Here is a 19,812-nt window from a genome sequence, read left to right on the forward strand (position 1 = left end):
TCACATGGCCCTCTTCCTATTGAAAAAACAAAAGTTGTATCCAAGATGGCCGACTTCTAAATGGCCACCATGGTCACCAGGATGATCTGATATCCTCGTGTTGGTGTTGTTCCCAGACCATCATGAAAATGTTGTTCCAGGTTCAACATTGCAAGTGACCAATCACATTGTTGTGACGTTATTCTTTTGCGCGCCAAGCCATTCGTGCATTTATGAAATTCCAATGTTGCAAGGACAATATCAATTCTGCTTACTGTTTATTAAAGGGTTAGGGTTAGGGTCAGGGTCCATTGATCGGCGGACAGAGGCGGTTTCACGCAGCTTTAGTACAGTTTTTTGTTTTACGCCGGTTTTTCCCGAAGTCGCAAAAGTATGACGTCACAACATTCTGATTGGTCACTTGCAATGTTGATCCTGGAACAACATTTAGTATGATGATCTGGGAACAACACCAACACGAGGATATCAGATCAACCATGGTCACCACCCATCTTGAGGAGTTTGCCCCCTCACATATATGTGCCACAAACAGGACTTTAATATCACCAACCATTCCCCTTTTATTATGGTGTATCCATATAAATGGCCCACCCTGTAGTTCCAAATGAAAACGCTCTCTAAACATTCATGGTTTCTACCATTTTTTTTGCTTTAGTCTCCACTTTCTGTTCTGGTTCACTTTCATTTTGAGCATTCAGTACACAATATTAATGTCAGTGGGCTGGTTACAGGAATTTATTAATTTCAGTTGTATAATTTTGAATACAAATCAAATATTAGCATGTGTTTTTATGCAAATTTAAAATGGTAGAGTATTTTTTTTTATCCTGAAAATGTATGTGAGAGAGCATGACAAAAATGAGACACCAGTTATAAAGCAGAACCTACCACAAAGACACTTTTCAGTATTTTTGCAGCAGCACAACTGAAACAATCTTAAGTGTCAGGGGGTTATGAAGCCCTGCATACCGTGAGTCTGCATTGATACAAACTTACTAACCACTTTCTTTGCAGGTGCAAGTGTGCAGGACTGCTTCGCTACTTAATATATATAACAGTTCCATAAAACAATAAAATATTTTATTGTTTTATGGAACTGGACGATGTATGCGACCCACTGGGATTTGGGCAATTTGTTCTACATGCGCACAAAGACATACATTATACCCCTCTTTAAGGCACTGGCTGCTGTGCCCTGTTGGTGTGTGGTTCAGATTTTGAGCTACCGTATGTCCATCTTTGCCCTCTGCACTCACTTAGTAAATACCATGGCCCCTTCTGTGGGCTGAATCCCTCTTAATACCCTGCAATCCTTAACAGCGCTGGACAGTGAACCAGCACAGAGAGAAGACTGACCTTCTATTTGGAAGGAAATAAAGCTTCATGGGGTGCCAGAGCAGCTTTAGATTATGTTGGCATATCAAAAATTCAGAGAAATAGTGATGTGACTGCCACATGTGTTAAGTACAGAGAGAAAATAAAAATATCAACATTACATGCCAGCATATCAAAATAAAAAAATATTTTGATATATTTTGATTTGTAAAAATATAAAAAATAAGATGCTCCAATCAAGCTGCAATATGTAAAAGTAAACAGTCCTACGTACAATATCAAGAAGATATTTTAAGTGAAAAAACATCCAGGTGTCATAGACACAAGTTGTAAGCCTTGATGGTCAGGTGGTGTTGTGTGGTGCATCGTCATCGAGTCATCAGCATGTCATGGAGAGGGTGTGTACAGACAGCATGTTCCCTTCTGACACCTCCATCACATAGTCAATCTCAACATCCACAACTTTACTGGGTTTTTTGGCTCTGTTGGTGTTCATAGCATAGTCTTTCTTGAAGTCCACTTTATTGTTCCGTATCAAGGTTTTCGTAACCCTCCACTGTCTTCACATGGACCCCATGAATGGAAACAGTTCTGCTCCGTTTCATGTTCACAGGTGGTTCCTTAGTCTTTGCCACACTACGTGGTCTTGCAAGTATTAAAGTTTACCACCACAGGCTTTTACTCATATTACCACCGCCTTCCTCATCTCTCTCCTCTGATACATCCGACTACTGCAGAGTCATCAGAAAACATCTGAAGGTGGGCGGTCTCTGAGCAATAGTTGAGGCCCATGGTGTAGAGTGTGAAAAGAAAAGAAAAAGGACAGTCTCCTGCAGGGCTCCATTGTTGCTGACCATGCTGTCCAATACACAGAGGTGCAGACACACATATTGTGATCTGCCAATCAGGTAGTTAGCTTTTCAAGTCACTAGGGAGGTATCCACCTGCATCGCTGTCAGGTTATCTCCCATTAGAGCTGACCTGATGGTATTGAAGGCACCGGCAAAGTCAAAAACAGGACTACAAATGCATCACAACAGAAGATAATACAACATGTTGGGATTCAGCCCTCGTCTAATACAAAATGTGCCACTGCTCTATGTTAATCGGACTCAGTGTTCACTTATCTAGGTAACATAATGGAAACAATAACAGGGTATTCAAAAATATGTATTATCTGGCCAAATGAAATGGAAGAAAAATACTTTATATTAAAATGAAAAAGCGATGGCGATATGACCACAGAGTGAAGAATTTTTGCAAAGTGTGTGCGAGTAATGAAAGAAAGCTGCACAGGGATGTAATATAAAAAGTGAATATGTCACTTAAAATCCACAGACAAATCAAACAGAACAGATGCAATAATAATTTCTTTCTGTGAAATGACCCAAAATTCTCACTTTGTTCGCACACTTCTACTTTTTTAAATATTCAAACAACACTTTTAGTGAAAAGTCTTTATCTTGGACAGGCAGGCCTTGCTGGTCAGCATCAACACAGGCGGCTTTATACAGAGCCAGTGAATACATCGGTCTTTATTTTCATTTCCATTTCTGTGGCTTTATATCATGATTACAGGGAAAGAAGACATATTAATACAGAAGTGTAACAACAATCAGTTGAGACACCTTTACCAAATAAAGATAAAAGCCGCAGAAGCTGACTCTTGCCCTAAAATACTTTGTAAATCTCTTTATCCTCACAGTTAACCTCCAGAACTTTCCGTTCTACCCTTTGTTTAAACCCTACAATAGAAAAAGAAATGTGTTGCAGCAACAGTGAAAGAACCATGACATGTACACCTAGCAGTTTCTCACAGAGGGGTTCCAGTTAGTGATGTCTGACATTATAATTATGGGTTTCTTTACTGCCGATTTAAAGGGTAGATTAGAGCAGCCAGCTACTGTGCATAAATGAAAACAAGCACTAATGACACTTGATTAAACAGTACTTATTGCTTTTTTTTCTTCTTTTTTTTTTACTCTAGCATGTTTTTATGTAGTAAGTAGTTTAAGAAGTGCTAAGTAGGGCTCATACATTAAATAAATGCTCACTTGAGCTGTTTTTGGCAATAAGCTGTAACCTGAACTCATCAGAAACAAAAAGAAAATAAGTGACTAATATGAAATCAACACTATTGATCCAGCTTTGTCAGCCTTTTTAAGAGGCTGGGACATGGATGTGAAACCTACAACCCCACAGCCAGCAGACGTGGAGCCTCAAAGTCAGTGGGTTTGCAAAGTTTGAAAGCTGCCCAGAACAAAGAAATATTTTTCCAATGTATTTTGTACCAGTAACACCAAAAACAAAGTCTGAATGCAGAAAAAGTGACACATGTTGTTCCCTTGATATGGCTCACACCTCTTTTGTAAATGGAGCGTTCATTAGTTTCAGAACTGGGCTGTATGCATTAATTAAAATGGCTACAAACAGCCAACGCCCTGGGGCTAAAAAAAAAAAAAAAAGGGTTTAAAATTTATAAAAGATTGCTTCCTCCAACCCCATCACTTCAAAATTATGTTTTTAACCATATTTTCACTTTGTCATACATCTCATAACGTATCGAATGACAGCGCTCATCTGCCACATCCTTTGTCAGACGTTGTAACACGAATGTAATGATGATGCACGTCACTTTTGATTTACAGTGGGAAGAACAGAAAGGGAGAAGGAAATAACTTCCAGAGAGAGGTTTTGGCTCTGTGATTGGTGAGGGCATATGGTACAAAACACGAAGTAGGAGGGAGCAGGAAATGAGGCAGGGGGAGAGGCAACCTCATGAAAAACTGAAAATGGCCTGCGCACCGACAAGTCATTGCTAAATCTGCCTGAGGGTGAGGGCATGAAACAAATCCAACCCATTTGTGTGAAATCTGGAAAATATCCATATTCATAATGGGAGAAAAAAGGTTGTCTGACTGTGTGCAACAGTGTGTGCAAGACATGCGATATGACTCTCCTCCTGATACAAGGGTGACATTTCAGCCATCACCAGGAGGGAGGATTCATGCAGACATACAGAGGGCAGCGCAGCCTTGGACACTACCACGGCTTTCTGCTAGAGTGCAGAGCTTTGCATAATTACAGAACAACAGGCGTGCCTTTCTGTGCCTGATAGTGCTCCACACTGTCGTGTGGTTTCCTTTAATGAAGGTAACATCACTTATCCTAGTGTCTGCAGGCTGAGCACACAACCCGGTCTGAGCAAACAGGCTGGTCCATTTGTACATTTTTAAAAGGAAGTATTAGCCTGACAAAGACTCCAACCTGGCCCACTGGATGGCTTTGAAAACATTTAAAAGGGGGTATAGATTTTAAACTTTTAACTGTACAAACAAAAAAAGCAACATAATAAATACAACACCATCATAATAAACTAGCTAACAGTAGATACTAAATATTACATGTTATTGTGCAGTACGCAAGATCGACAGCGCACAATGTGCTTTGAGGTAGCAGCCAAGAAAGGTGTAGTTTGTGTCTGTGAACACCCGTGTGTACACCTGTGTGCACACATGTGTGGATCAGCACGCTTGTATTCAAAAGGTTTCTTCATGTAACAATCTGCTAGGGAGTGTGGGGAGCCATTGCCCCATCCCCCAGGGTATGAAGCAGGTATGGAGGAGATCCAGGCCCCAGATATCCAGAGGCCCCAGAATATGAGGACCCAAGGAGGACCACCAGGGAGGCAACCGTGCCACCCTCCTGGGAAGAGCTGAGGAGAGCCCCAAAGGAGAGGTCACCCAGCAGCCATGGAGCAGAGGCCAGAGGGGGTTGCAGTGACGTGCCCGCGGGCTCTGCCGGTAGCCAGGCCCAGAGGCCTGAGGGCACCCCAGCCGGGCCACAGGCGCCAGGCCCCGCCAATCAGCCACCAGGAGTGAGTCAATACATACATGAGCGCCCAGCCCCAGACACCAAGAACCACCAACACACTATCGTCTGAGGGCATTAGCCACTGGCAGGGAGTGTAGTGAGGGGAGATAGGCCTCCATACCTCGGAGAGCCTGAGATGTTCCCAGAGAGGTGGAGTAAATTCAAAACTTTAGAACTCTTTAAAATCTGTAGTAATACTTTACTACAAAGGGCTTTAAAAACAGATCAACACATTTCTAAATTCTGAAAGTTACCAAAAGATTTGTAAAAACTAAGAAAACATACAGATGAACCCTGCTGGGCCAGAGCTGCAGTAAGGGAGGAAATGTTCCCTTCATCGAACCTGAATCAAAGGTAGTGGATTACAACTGAAGTTATGCCGCCGAGGTTCCAGTTACCTCGGAAGCTGGAGGTCAGAACTCAATGCCAAGTTGAACGGTTCCAGCAGTAAAATAGGAAAAGCAAGAATAAACACAATTTGTTATGCTCCTTAGAAAGCCAGAGACATTCATGTAGAACTATCAATTCCGCTGCAGCACATTCATGGCTAGATCCTGGTCAGCACTCTGCACAGAACTTATGCAAGACACAAATACATGTATGGCATTAACAGATGTTATACATTATAAAATGCAGATCCTTCATGCAAAAAAGTAGTGTGAATGATGTGCGACTGGGACATACACCTTGCACCCAGTTGGATCTATATCTCCCACACAAAAACTGTACCCAGCATGCATTTATTTGCTAGAGGCATAGGTCATAGCCTGCCCGAGTAAACCGTGTTTTCCGAGTGCGATGTGACCTGCCCTTTTAAAGTCGAGAGTACTTGCCTGAGATAAATAACTAAGCAAAATAACAAACTGCCCTGCTGTGCTGCTAAGACACAGAAAAAAGAAGCAGAAGCAGAGAGAAACAACTGAAGGTAAAACATCCAAAGCCCTTTCACACCAAGACATGAACAATAGAGGCAGCCAAAGCCAACATCTTCTTTTCAGATCAATGCTTTCTAATCCAAGACGCATGCACGCATTAATGATCTCTTCATCTCACACCTTTTCTTCTTCCTCCTTGCTCTCAGGCTCTGACCTATCCATTACCTCAAGGCTGTTTGCTCAACAGCTCAGGTCAAATGACTCCATTGAACTGGACAAAGACAAGTTGACAACCAGTGTTTTAAAAAACAGCCACCCCATGAAAAGTTGTCTGCCCTCTCCACAGGGGCACTCTTCTCTTGATAAATACCTCACTGTTTAATGATGCGATTTTGCAGAGGAGTTCATGATCATTACCAGCTCGAAAGTGAGAGGTGCATACGTTACCAGCAGCTAAAAACAATGAGACTGCCAATTCAGCAATGACAAATATGGGCAAGCCTGGCATACAGGCTGTTGTATATTTACGGGGAAACATTTGCTGCAGCTCATATTTGTAACTGGGTGACACGCTGTTTTGTATCTAAAATGAAATATGAAATCAGTAAAGCAGAAACAGTGAGTATTTCCAGAATGCTGTGTAGAAATATCCCATGCAGGAAATCAGGTAGCAAGCCAGCGTCTCCTCATTTGGTGCAGTGGGCAGAGTAAAAAGTCTGTCGCAAAAAGATTCATCAGCTTTTCTGTTAGCTTAACTCAAACATGTATTTAGACAAGATGATGAGAAATCTGGGAAATGAATGTGTTACAGCAAGAACTTAGCTCACTGAAACAAATATACACACACAGAACAAAACAGCTGAGAATTATTAGAAAAAAATACACCAAAAAAGGACCTGAGTTAAATAGAAAATACTAAAAAGTTAAGAGCTCAATGAATCTGAATCTGATATAATACAATAAGGAGCTTAAATCTAAAATGAATGCAGGTATTGTGGTATGAGGTGGGAAAGATTTTCTGTGTCTACACTGTGGCAGCAGAGCTGAAACAGTTGACCACTTACTGGAAAATACAGCTGGACTGGACGAATCCAAACAGTGTTTTGACTCGAATTTGATCCAAACAGGAACAGCAATTCAATTTTCAATTCAGTGTCATTTATAGTATATAGCACCAAATCACAGTGACAGACCCTAAAGTAATACAGAGAAAACCCGAACATTCAGATGACCCACTATGAACAAGCACTTGGTAACAATGGGAACGAAAAACTCCATTTTAATAGGACGAAACCTCTAGCAAAACCAGGTTCAGGGAGGGACAACTATATGGACAAAAGACAGGCAGTAGAATCAGCAAGAGATTAATAATAACTACTGATTTATGCAGAGTGGTGTAAAAACACAGAGAGGTGAGTGATAAGAAATGTTTAGTGCATCACGGGAAATATCAGGAGCCAAGGCCTATTGTAGCATAACCAAGGGAGGCTTCGGGGTCACCTGATCCAGCTTTAACTAAATGCTTTACGGAAAAAGAAAGGCTTAAGCTTAATCTTAAAAGTAGCAAGAGTGTTTGTCTCCTGAATCCAAACTGGTGCTGGTTCCACAGTAGAAGGACCTGAAAGAAGGCTCCGACCCCCATTCTATTTTTAGATACACTAGGAACCAGAAGAAAGCACAGTCTGGTAATGGCAAATAATATGAACAGAACAATTTTGAGTTCAATATTCAGGATACAAGAAGGTTCTTCTGCAGTAACATCTGAAGGATTACAGTCTTTTGAATGCACCTAGAGCAATCCCTCCACATGTCTTCTTATAACTCACGTTAAAATCTGATTAATGCAAAGACACAGCACTAGTCAGCATGTAGAACTGGACCTCAAGAGACACACAAAACAAACAGTAGCATAAACATGTTATTTTCAACAGTCTAGATATATAATTATTAAACATTAATATCATCAGGTGGAAAAGATGAAAACAATAGTGAGAGTTCTGTTACTAGAACAGTCACCAGGGCCACCAGGTTGGTGTTTGTTTATTTCTTTTAAATATATCAATATATTTCCAAGAGATCAAGAAATATTATTACATGGAATAAAGCTTCAGTAAAGCTGTACGAGTGTTTACAGCCCTCCTGTTACTGTACTCTCTGACTCATGCAGCCCACACTCCTGCAATAAAGAGAGACAAATAGTTCCTTCAAGTTTGAAAGAAAGCTGTTAATGCTAAAACTGCATGCGTGGCAACAAGAAGGTAAATCTAAAAGTAAATCGCTGGTCGCCTTGTGTGACATTTGTGTCTTAAGAGTTAATTTGGATCCAAACACACCCAATAAAATGCCACAATAAAAGGACTAAGCAATCAATACAAGCAGTACATGAAAAGTCCTGTGTTTTGCAAGGTGAAATTACTAGCAGAGTCTGGTGGAGTGTAACGATTACACTTCCTTGTTGGCAAGAGTTGTTTGAAGGCAGTTAAAGTGAACCACATTTAGCTGTACATGGCATTATTTACTGTGGTTTCTATTCTGACTGGGTTAGAAGTTCTTGCAGTCCCTCTTTAAATGAGCTCGACTATTTCGATGCCTGTTATGCAACATTTAACAACAGAAAACTAAACAACTTAAACCTCCAAATCATCCCACCCAATTTCAATTCAGTTTAATTTACATAGCACCAACAACAACAGTGGTCCCAAAGTGATCCCAAGGTATCAATATATGATAAAACTTTAATGACCAAGTGACAGACCTCCAGTAGAACCAGGCTCAAAGCTGAGCAGCTATCTTCCACGATGGTTAAGAGGTAAGGAAAAAGAAAACAAGAAAAAGGAGAGCATAGAGAGATGGGACAAAACACAAACTTTGGAAGAGAGAAGACAAAGGTTAATGCCATGCAATAGTGGCATGTAAACAAGAGTACTCTGGGACCCAAAAGTATAACCAAAGCAAAACCTTTGTTGACATTTAAAAATGAGGAGAGTTGTATCAAAGACTAAACAATCTAAACAGTTTTTAAATTCTTATGTGGATTTGTGCCTCTCTGAAGCATTGTTTACTCTGAAAACTCCCCCAAGTCCTTAATATACAAGGTTATACACAGCTTATGACCTGCATTAAAGAAAGCATTTAGCATCCTGGAAAGATGTTGGAATGTGTTGGCAGTATTTTCATGCTTTCTTCCAAAATGTCCTTTGGTATGATTATGTTGTACAGTATGGAAGAGTATTAGGGCCACATTAAGAAAATAAAATATTTTCCCTTCTGAAAATACAGTTGAAAATTTGAAATTAAACTTGAAATACTATTAACAATAAAATCAAAATGTGGCGTTTACAGTTTAACACAAATGTAATCTCGATAAGATCAGCTGATTAGTGCTCGATAAAACAGGAATTTCGAGGTAAATCTCGAAATTTTGACTTTAATCTCAAAACATTTTAAAAAAAGGCTTTAATGTCAAGGCTGTAATAGATCAACTAGTATATAAGGGCCTTAAAAAAACGAGACACCAACCACCTTTGGAAAACCATTCCCAAATTACCTGGCAAAAAAATCCCTCTATATGGAGCAATAGAATGTGAGAAAAATGGTATGTTTTAAAATTAAGGCATTTTGACTGCAAATTATTTTACTAACTACAATATTTTGTTGAGCACATGAAAGAATTGAGTTGACATTGTGGAAAACACCATTTCTACAAGGTTTCTACAAATGTTAAGGATCAAGTTTTACTTCTTAAGATACTATTAAAACGGCACCAGGCTAGCTCACCCAAATTTTAAGGCCCAATTTAGATAAACAACCAAGTAAGATCTCTGATACAGTCAATCACGCAATAAACATTCAAATTACCACTTAGAGCATTCAACTGGGTGAAATCCTGTTTGTCAAATTGAGTTTGGGACAATGACATGTCACTATAAAGGCTTGCAACAAGTGGGATACCACCAGGATTATTACTGGGGTCACTCACCTTGGATATCAGATACGACAATAGTATTCTCTCTGTGTGCGTTTCAGAGATCCTGATGCAATCTTCACACACATCGACATTCACTAAGAGGGTAGCCTTTGATTGTTTTAAAATCCAGTGTGGGGATGTAGAGAGGCAAAATTCAAAACCAAACGAGGTTATCCAAAAACTTAAGAAACTCCTTCAGTAACTGGCAAAGCACCAAACACTTGTTGTGCACTTGTAACTTTGTTTGTCTCAAATAAGTGAGACAGTTTTAAAAGCAGTAAGATCCCTTTGTAAACAAGCAGTAAGTGAAGAGAATGCTGAGTGAGCAAATGCACTAACAAACAGTTAGATGCCAGTGTGAAAGCGGTTGTTCTTATAGAACCACAGATAATCTCTGTTTTTTCTCTGCAGGTCAGCTTTATGACATATTTTTGCATTTTTGAGCTGAAGCATTTGGGTTTTAAGCCTCCATGGTTTGGAATCATTCTGATTATTCATCAGAAATGTTACCTAAAGCAAAAGCCAGCTAGTTTCAGTTAAACAGCACTGTAAAAAAAACAAGAACAAAAAAACAACTGTGTTAAAAAATTTTTAAAAAAGGAGAACATGTTAGGTAATTTCCTGCCAGTACATTATCAATTTAACTGAGGCTTCTGTAAATGGTAAAGCGTAAATGGTAAATGGTCAAATTAATTTTTTGTGGTAAAAATAAATAAATAAATACTGAAAAAAAATAACCTTAAAATTTATAGAGAAAATTCCCTCATTTTAAAACAGTACATATTTTTTACACATTTCTTTTGTACACTAACTGTACACTAACTTCCCATCACCAAATGGCAAAGCTAAACATGAGGGTGAACACAGAGAAGCATCAAGAAGCACATGAACAGACTTTCCTCTGAAACAGCACTATAAGGCGAGTGAATTTGGAGTGGCACTTCTGAAGTGACATAAATGTGGCTTTAAATGAATGTTAATGTGTCTACTGGATGTAGATACATATGATGTGTAAGTACACATATCCATCCAAACACCTTCCATTAAGCATTCAGTGCCCATAACTGAGCCTTTCAGTACCTCCGGTAAGAAACTGTATCACCCTGAGGAACCTTATTAATGAAATCATTGTGTATTAGTTTCAAATGTAACTTACATTATTCAACCCTGTTGTTGAATAATGTAAGTTACATTTGAAACATTTTTGGCCAATTACACTGAAGACTTCTGGGTCTGCCAGAGTCATCAGTGGACAGAATATTATCTTACCTAACCTAAAACGTGCAGAGTTGGTAGATGGTGGAGCCTATGAATGAGAAATCAATTAAATATATAAAGCCAGCCCACTGTAAAAAAAAAAAAAAAAAGGCAAGAAGAGGCAAGAAATGCTTAAACTAGCCATTTTTATAGACAGTCAGGAGATGAGTATTCTGAATTCATTAGAAAAAATTTTTAAAACGATTGCAATTACTTCATTACTGATCTGATTAAATAGGATATGCAGCCAGTGCAGGGCTCCAAAGCTGGACTGGAGTTCGAAAATGAAACTCATTTATTTTATTTCTGTAGACACAGATTAATTGTAGTGTAACTTCATTTGATGCATTTCTGGAAATTCTCTTAATATCTCACTTCTTTCACTTTCAATGTATGAATATAAATTTCACTCTGCCATGTTGTTGTTTCACCTGCTCCTTTTTTTACCCACTATGTGAAGCACAGAGACTCTCCAGTAAAGAAGCAACTATAAGTGCAGGTTGTTGTCGGTTAAGACTGGAGGCTACGTTCCTGCTGGTTTCAGTCCTCTGACTCACTCCATGGGCCAATATGTTATAACCGAGACTACACACTCGTGAACACACAAAGAAAGTACATGCATCCCTTGCAGGATATCTCACATGCAGTGGTAAGAAAAAGGCTATTGTTTCTAATGTTTATATAAGGTCTTGCTCAAAAGTCACTTTTCTTACTTCCATTTATTTAAATATATAATAAACCATGTGATCGGAGATGAACAGTGAGAACATGCAAAAGCCAAACAGAAAGGCCCCAGTTCCAATCAGTCTAACAGATGTCTCCAGTTTTGTTTTTTGTTCTTTTTGGGGGGGGGGGGTTGCTTCTTTTTTTTAAATTGTCTTCTGGGAGCCATTTGTTTCAGTCAGCTCTTCAGATATTTCAGACGTGACCAAAGCAGTGTTGTCACTGATCTTGCCTCAGACTTTAATTGCACTGAACAAACGACTAATCTGGGATCTCAGACTCACCAAATATTTAAGAGTCGATATATTTAAAATGTCCCAAATCGAGGACATTCATGTTCTGGGGTACAGCCACAAAGAACTTTTTTCTATCTTTATTTCCATGATTTATGGACATCATGGATCACTTTGAGGTTTCACATTGCAAAGTTAGGCAATTTAAGATAAAATACTAGACAGACTCTTAAAGCTGGCCTGCTTTCACATTTGCTCCAGTGTGTGATAAGTGATTACACTATTGTCTTTTCAGAGAAGTTCACAAGTGTAATTTGGCCTAAAGGTTTGTATAATGTTCAAATGACCCACAGGAAACCTATCTAAACCTCCAGTTTGACCTTAGAAACACTCACAGGTTGACTGTGTCTTATTTCTAATCACTCAATCTGTCATCTCTGATTACCCTAGAAAAATAAGTCATGGCAATTTAAATGCCACAATCATTAAAGTTGGGTTTAAATGTCATTGTTTATTCATACATTATGGATGAGTAATATGGTTTCTAGTTCTCTTGATAAGAATGCAGCAATTCCCATCGCTGATTAAATATATTCCAGCTCAACTGTGACCAGTTTTTGGAGCCAATTTCACTGCCCATAGGAGTGAGTGTGAGCACCGTAAACGTATACCTCTACTGTCGACTGTACTTGATTTGCTAGGAGAGTATCCCCACCTCTCATCCAATGCTTGTCGGAGTAGACTTCAGTGGCTTCCAGCTCTGAGTAATACAAGTAGTCTGAGAAATGGATGGATAGCCGGATCTCTTCAATATATCTTCTCATTGTGCAATCTGCTTTCCAGTGTGATGTCACACCTCAGCAGTGTTCAAAGAAAGCTTTTTCCAATTCAGAGTCAATCAGGGAGAAAATGGAAATCTCACTGGGCTGTATTATTTATACAAAGAATCCTGCTTTCTTCATGCTGGGATCAGCATTTTGCCCTGATTATGCACGCACACATGCTAAGACAAAGAAACATATTTTGTATGGATATGATGTCAGATAAGATATCCTGGCACCCTTTTATTTTTGTTTTTCTCTAAAATATTGTTGCTTACCTGTGAGCAGTCCAAGACCTACTCATCATCTTCTCTGTCATTCTTTTAGAATTAAAATAGATTATTCAGTAAAAATTAAAAAAAATACAGATGGAAAAACAAATAAATATGAAATGTTTTGCCGTCAGTAATGAGAATAAAATCTCACAATATAACTTGAAGATACTGCTATCGCATAGTAACCTGTACCCTTTAGACAAACTTCTCAATCACTTCACAAATGATGAAAAATACTTTATATTACTATATTTTTCTTTTACTATGACAGACAACCTAAAAGCAGTTCTGTCACTGATGTTATCTTTGTATTGTTCTAATATTTATTTTATTTAATGGCTTCTTAGAGGTCAATGCATTCACTTGGCAAGCAGAAGGTCACTGATTTGATTCCAACTGACAACACAAATCTGTTTTGGGTTATGTCAAGGGCATCGGGCGTAAAACAAACACATGGAGATACCCGCTTTTGGTGACCCCTTTTGGCAAGGGAGCAGTCAAATGTAGCTTAATGCCACTCTTTCTCTGTTTTCAACCCTCGGTGTCAAGTACATTCCTGTGTAACAGTATCAAATCTGAAATTAATATTCAGGTAGTGTGACAACTCTAGTCCTTACTCATTTTAAAATGCTAACACAACGTTGTCTAGTTCAGCGCATGGTTATTCTAATAGTATTTTTAAGCTGTTTCCACAAATCATATTGTTTGGTGGTCTACATGATTCCATGTCATCGCTAAACTGCATTTAATACCAACATGTCTCCATTTGGCCTGAAATACTTTTAAATTCTTTTTTCTTTTTTTTTTACCCAAATGTTTCCAGCTGTCATCATGACCTACTGTTACTAAGACACTGCAGAGGTTCTGAAATATAGGAGTTTGAAAGGACATTTAGCCAGTCGACTTATGTAAAATGCTGAATGTGTCACAGCTAGAATTACAGCAAAACCCCAGCCATGGCTATAGTCATTATCTCACTGTTATGTCATCCCAAGGCTGAAGTCCATGTCTAATCTATAGTTTAACTTGTCAGACATTGGTGAAAGAACCAGTGAACTATCTCCTTTAGTGCAGACTTGTGTCTGACAAATTTAAAAAACTTTACAAAACTTGGTGAGCTAATACAAAAACAGTCCTCAGAAAAGTCCTATCACGAACTTTAACGGGATCAATAGGTAAGTAAGAAAATGTGTTATTTGGATGAATCGACCCCTTGAAGGTCAGTTTGGGAGGCAGCAAACAAAGATTCTGCTGAACGAATGTTCAGCAGAATCTTTGTTTGCTGCCTCCCAGGCCTGATATTTAGTCAACTGGCACATGAAAGCTAGTTAATAATCGGTCAGCTAATTTGTTCTCCTTGAATGAGCACCATTTCTAATAAGTACCACTGATGGAAAAGTTTGGGGGAAAAAGTTACCCACAACTGACACTTTAGCCCATTGCGAGGTGAATCGTTACAGCAATTAATTTCATGGATCTGTGTTTCTGCCACATCAACTGGGGATTAAAGAACAAAGGGTGGAATAAAGGAAAGCGAGTGCGGGGTTTAAAGGACGACATGTCACTGCAGCGGTGTCTTAAATTCTGACGAGGAACAGAATATGACAGGCACCATCTCCCTGACACTAGAGAGGTTTAATCATCTCTCATGGTTTCACACATCATCACTCATTCCTCCAGATTAGATAAATCACTCCTTTTAATAAAGCTTTTCTGGGAGTTTGCAGACTCTAAGAAGAAATTGTGATCTATAGTGTCTCAGACTGCGGTAATGTCAAATATATACATAAGCTCCTTACAAATAATACACTCATGTACCGTTATTACCTTGTTGGTGACAGGAGGTCACAGCACTGATGACTGTTACCATTTTTTTTTCTGCAAAAATGAGGCTGGTGGTAGAATCAGACTGGCAGCTCTGGGTTAGGGTTAGGGTTAGGGTCATCAAACCCCACCTGCTTGCATTTAGGAAAAGCCACTGGTGGAGTTATTAGTTCACGTACTCTTTGTAATCAATGAGGTGACAGGAACCTGTCAGGTGGATTGAAAAGGAAGTCCTGTTTAAGTTCATACTGTTTGCATTGAACTTTTTCTGCCCCAAATCCCATTATAACTCTAACAATGCAACGAGACTTCAAACCGTAAGTGTGCTGTCAGGTAAAGGATATCGGTGTAAGCTCTCATTTTGCTCTAACTCGTGTCTCTTGTTCATGGAAGGTCATATTCAGGTCAACTGAGTTCCTAGTCAGTTACAATTCATCCATCCATTGTATGACACCATACATAGATGGTTTGGCAACAGCTTGTCCAAATGTCCTTTATTTAAGCTGCAACCTCCAGGATCCCTCAGGAAATCCCAAGATCCCCCATCCCTGGATTTTCATACATTATCACGCTGTTTTCAGTTCCATCCACTTGTCTCCTACTAGATACCAAACCACCACATTCAAGTTTAGATAAGCTGCACAGATACTCTGAGCTCCCCATGGATGAGAGCACATAATCTACAACTCAAACAAGTTTTGGCCTTTTACATTTTACAATTTCACTCTGTTTGTTTGAAGCCAGAGTCAGTGCAGAACAGATACTGATAAATTGAGACTCTCCACTTGAGCTCTCCACTCACAAACACACTTTGGTACACCACATTCATCACTGCAGACATAGCACCAATTGTTTAGCAAGAGTAATTCATTCAACAGAATGTCAAAACAAGGGCAGGGCAGTTAAGCTGCAAGAAGTTCAACAATTTGAACACCGGTGTAAAAGTTTCACTCTGTGTCTGCAATAGCTGCTCTTCCAGGCAATATCCTTCCCCTTTGGATTTGGAAACGGGATCAATTGTCTTGCAAAGTTCGAGTTCAAATCAAATCAAAAAGTCTTTTGTATTTTTGTAGACTTAGATCTGCCTAAGGCTATATCTGCCTTCAGTTGTATATGTGTCACTTGCGATTTCTCAACAGTTTGTACCGCATTCATTTAAAAATGATGGAAAAACTGCATATCACGCACATTATAATACATTGTCCACCATTCTAAAAACACAGTGCACACAGGGGAATTAACTTTCTACAAAGAAAAAGGGAGAATTAAGATGAAGGTAGGGGTGGTCTGTGACTTGCTTTAATTTTGAAGGATTTGTACTGATTTGTTCACACTGTACTTGTGGGTGCAGTTAAAAATTATTATTACAAATGAGAGACAGATTAAAAATACTTTCTATCTTATACACCTTATTACTATATTATCAGCTACCAGATATTAATACACAAGAAAAATCTATTACTTGATAACTTAGAGTACGGCTAACTCTTTTCTGTCAGCTCCAGCTGTGAGAAGAAGTGCTGTCACTTCAACAATTTTTCACCCCAAGAGAATCTCCGCAGCCAAAGAAGGAAGATGTACAGTGAATCATGTCCAACACATGAAATCTGTCTCGCTGTCCCTGAGGAGAGCTTAGACAAGATGAAGGGAAATATGTGAAGCAAACTGCACACTACTGTGGCAGTTTGAAAGACGGCGCACATCTGACAGCAGGTCAGAATAATTCATGTTTTATCATGGCGAGACAAAGGGAGAATAACAGATGAGACCATTGGCTACTCTCCACAAAGTTTTTACAATATTCTTGTTTCTCTCTGAGATTATCAAGACAAACAACTGTCTTAGTTCTCGACTGGAATTTCATGCCAAGTAATTTAAATTTGCAAGGACCCAGTGGGGCAAGTAAAATGTAGATTTTAAGAGCCAGAGCTACATTTTTTCTGTTCATTTAGCACTGAGTAAAAAAAGTCAAAGATTTTGTCGCTCTAATCAGAATGCAAAAGTTCAAGATAAAATATATATCTTTTAAGCTGGAGGCGGGCAGGGCTAAAACTGAATCAAGCTGTAAGTCAAGACAACTAGATGAGAGATAACTGAATTTTGGAGGTTATTTACGTCACAGCTTCATAATGTACATATTAACATTTAAGGGACATAAGCTATAGCTGATTTATTTGTGCAGCGATTTTGTTTGACAATATATTCTGTAACGTTAAGTTTACATATTTGGAAAGAGTGGCAGCACTCGGGCCCACACAAACAGTTCACAGGAACACAAATCATTCATTTTTACAGTCTGTTTTCACCATCATCTACTAGCAAGTTCTAACACTGAGATGATGGCAAGATGGATGGTGACAAATTCACCGTCTCGGGAATGTTGCTGATTTGTATATTGCCAGTGTTGTGATAAAATTATTGTAATTTGGAAGCTTATGTCTTCTATGTTGTGAGATGCGATCATTCATGTGCTATGTGCTGAGGTGGGGATTTTTTATGTTCTCAAACTGAGCTCCCTGTTGGAGCTCAGTCTGGGGGAGTTGTTTTTTTCTCCTCGTATTTCCTCCTGTTGTGCATTTTCTATGGTTTCGGTTCGGGTCGCTGCTAGTGTGGTCAACCGGCCAGTGCTACCTAGCCTGTCCTGTCTCCCCAATGTGAGGTTTGTGTATTGTATGTATGGTCGGCAAGGTATCATCTATCTTAATTGCCCCTTGGGGATAAATAACGTTTTTTTTACTTGACTTTGAAAAGAATGGAGCGTGCATTTGTTCAGACGTGGGTTGTTTGCTGTGCTGTTGCTTAGTCTCACCTCCAGGAGTCAAGATATTTCTGCTGCCATTTTACGTGAAAGGCAGATAGGTGCGTGACAGACAGTCAAGGATTATGTGAAAAGTCTTTAACTCTACTGTTTTTGTTCATTCAAAACAGACTCATTTTGAGTAACAGCCTGTAATAAAAGAGGCAACCAGCTGGCAAAGAGAATGGAAAAGCCAGATATTTCCTGCAAAGGGGGGGGGGGGAACACGACCAAAAATGAAAGCAACTGTAATATTGTAAATTCTGCTGCAGGTTAGAAACAATGTCAGTGCAAAAAAAAAAATCAAACAAACAAAAAAATAAAGGATGCATCATTAGTTGTCAGCTGTATATGATGCATGTGGATTCAGGTGAGCTCAGACTGTTATGAAATATGTAAACCATGGAAATGACGACCATGTCGAGGAAGAACAAAGAAAAATGTCGGGACTCTGAACTAAACTAAACTTTAAAGGAGGAGGATGATAGAGGAGAAGCTAAGCCATGGCCTGCAGCCAACCTTACTGTCTTTAAAGATGAAGGTGATGTTGCCCTTCGGTCTGAGACCCAGATGAAAGAAGCATTCGGGCGCCGAGAAAGCTCAGTTGGGAAAAATATCCTCTTCACGTTAACTGTCACAGCTATCACAGCTGTCAGTTGTCATAATTATCACAGAGGCCTTGAACCAGTTGCCATAAGTTGATATGAGGTTTTCTATGTCAGACATATTCAATATGAGGCCTATGCTACGAGGGTTGAGTAGGTAGATATGTATTTTAAAAATTTAATTATTATTAAAATTATTTCTTTAAAAAACACTCAGAGCTGTAGTTTTATACCGTAGCCGACATCTTCCCCATGTGTTTAAAAATGTTTTATTATGTTATTTATATAATGGCAACAAAGTTGAGGGTAATATTAGTGGTTAAGCTAAGTTACAGCTAGCCATAGTCCTCCACGCCTTAGAGCACTTTTAGCTAGTTGCTAGTAAGAAAGCAGCTGTTGGGTCATACGTCTTTGCCATTATATTTTTTTTTTTCATTTATTCTTTAATAAAAATAAACCCCTTTGAGATAACAGAGTAAACATTATGGACAACAATAAATGATTAAGTAATCACGGTCAGATATTTTGCTAGCAACAACATTAGCAATCCATCTAGCCATTCTCTGGTAGGTTACCAAGGGGACACTCTAAGCAGCTCTGTGAGCAAATCTGTGAGAATGTTTTGCCCATTAAAACATTTTTTAGACTCACCTATTTTTAATGCAGCTACTCACACCGCCTAGGTGAAGTCGCTGACAAATGGCATTTCGAACCAAGCATGGATATTGAAGGAAAGATGACAAGCATTCTGCCACAGCTGTCACACTGTCTTCGTTGCTCAGCTGTAGGCAAAGACCAAGCTATCATCACCACCGATTATCGTTCACGTGGAATTTTGGTTTAAGACAAGTTGATGTTTACTCTGCACGTATTTGAGGCAATCAGAGCAGTACTTGAAGGAAATATCTCTTATCTCAAAATAGCAGCTGTGCTGGAAGTTGTCTAGACATTCCTGAGAAGATGACCTTGGACTTTTATGGACCTGTTATCATAGCCTGTAATCAGGACTTTTAATTTGGGGTTTTGATTTTGCATCTTCTACTTAGGGCTTAGGGGTTAATTGGCATGGAAAGTTTAATGCTGAGAAAAGAAACTCACTTTTACAAACCTGAATACTGGGAATAAAAGCTAAACACACTGCCAGCATCAGGCTCTTGTTTTCATATAAAACAATGGCCAGTTGTACACTCCTAGCATCCAGTGATGCCTTAATGCACTGATTGTAAC

This window comes from Astatotilapia calliptera, chromosome 1, assembly GCF_964374335.1.
Source record: "Astatotilapia calliptera chromosome 1, fAstCal68.1, whole genome shotgun sequence".
NCBI classification, from domain to species: domain Eukaryota; kingdom Metazoa; phylum Chordata; class Actinopteri; order Cichliformes; family Cichlidae; genus Astatotilapia; species Astatotilapia calliptera.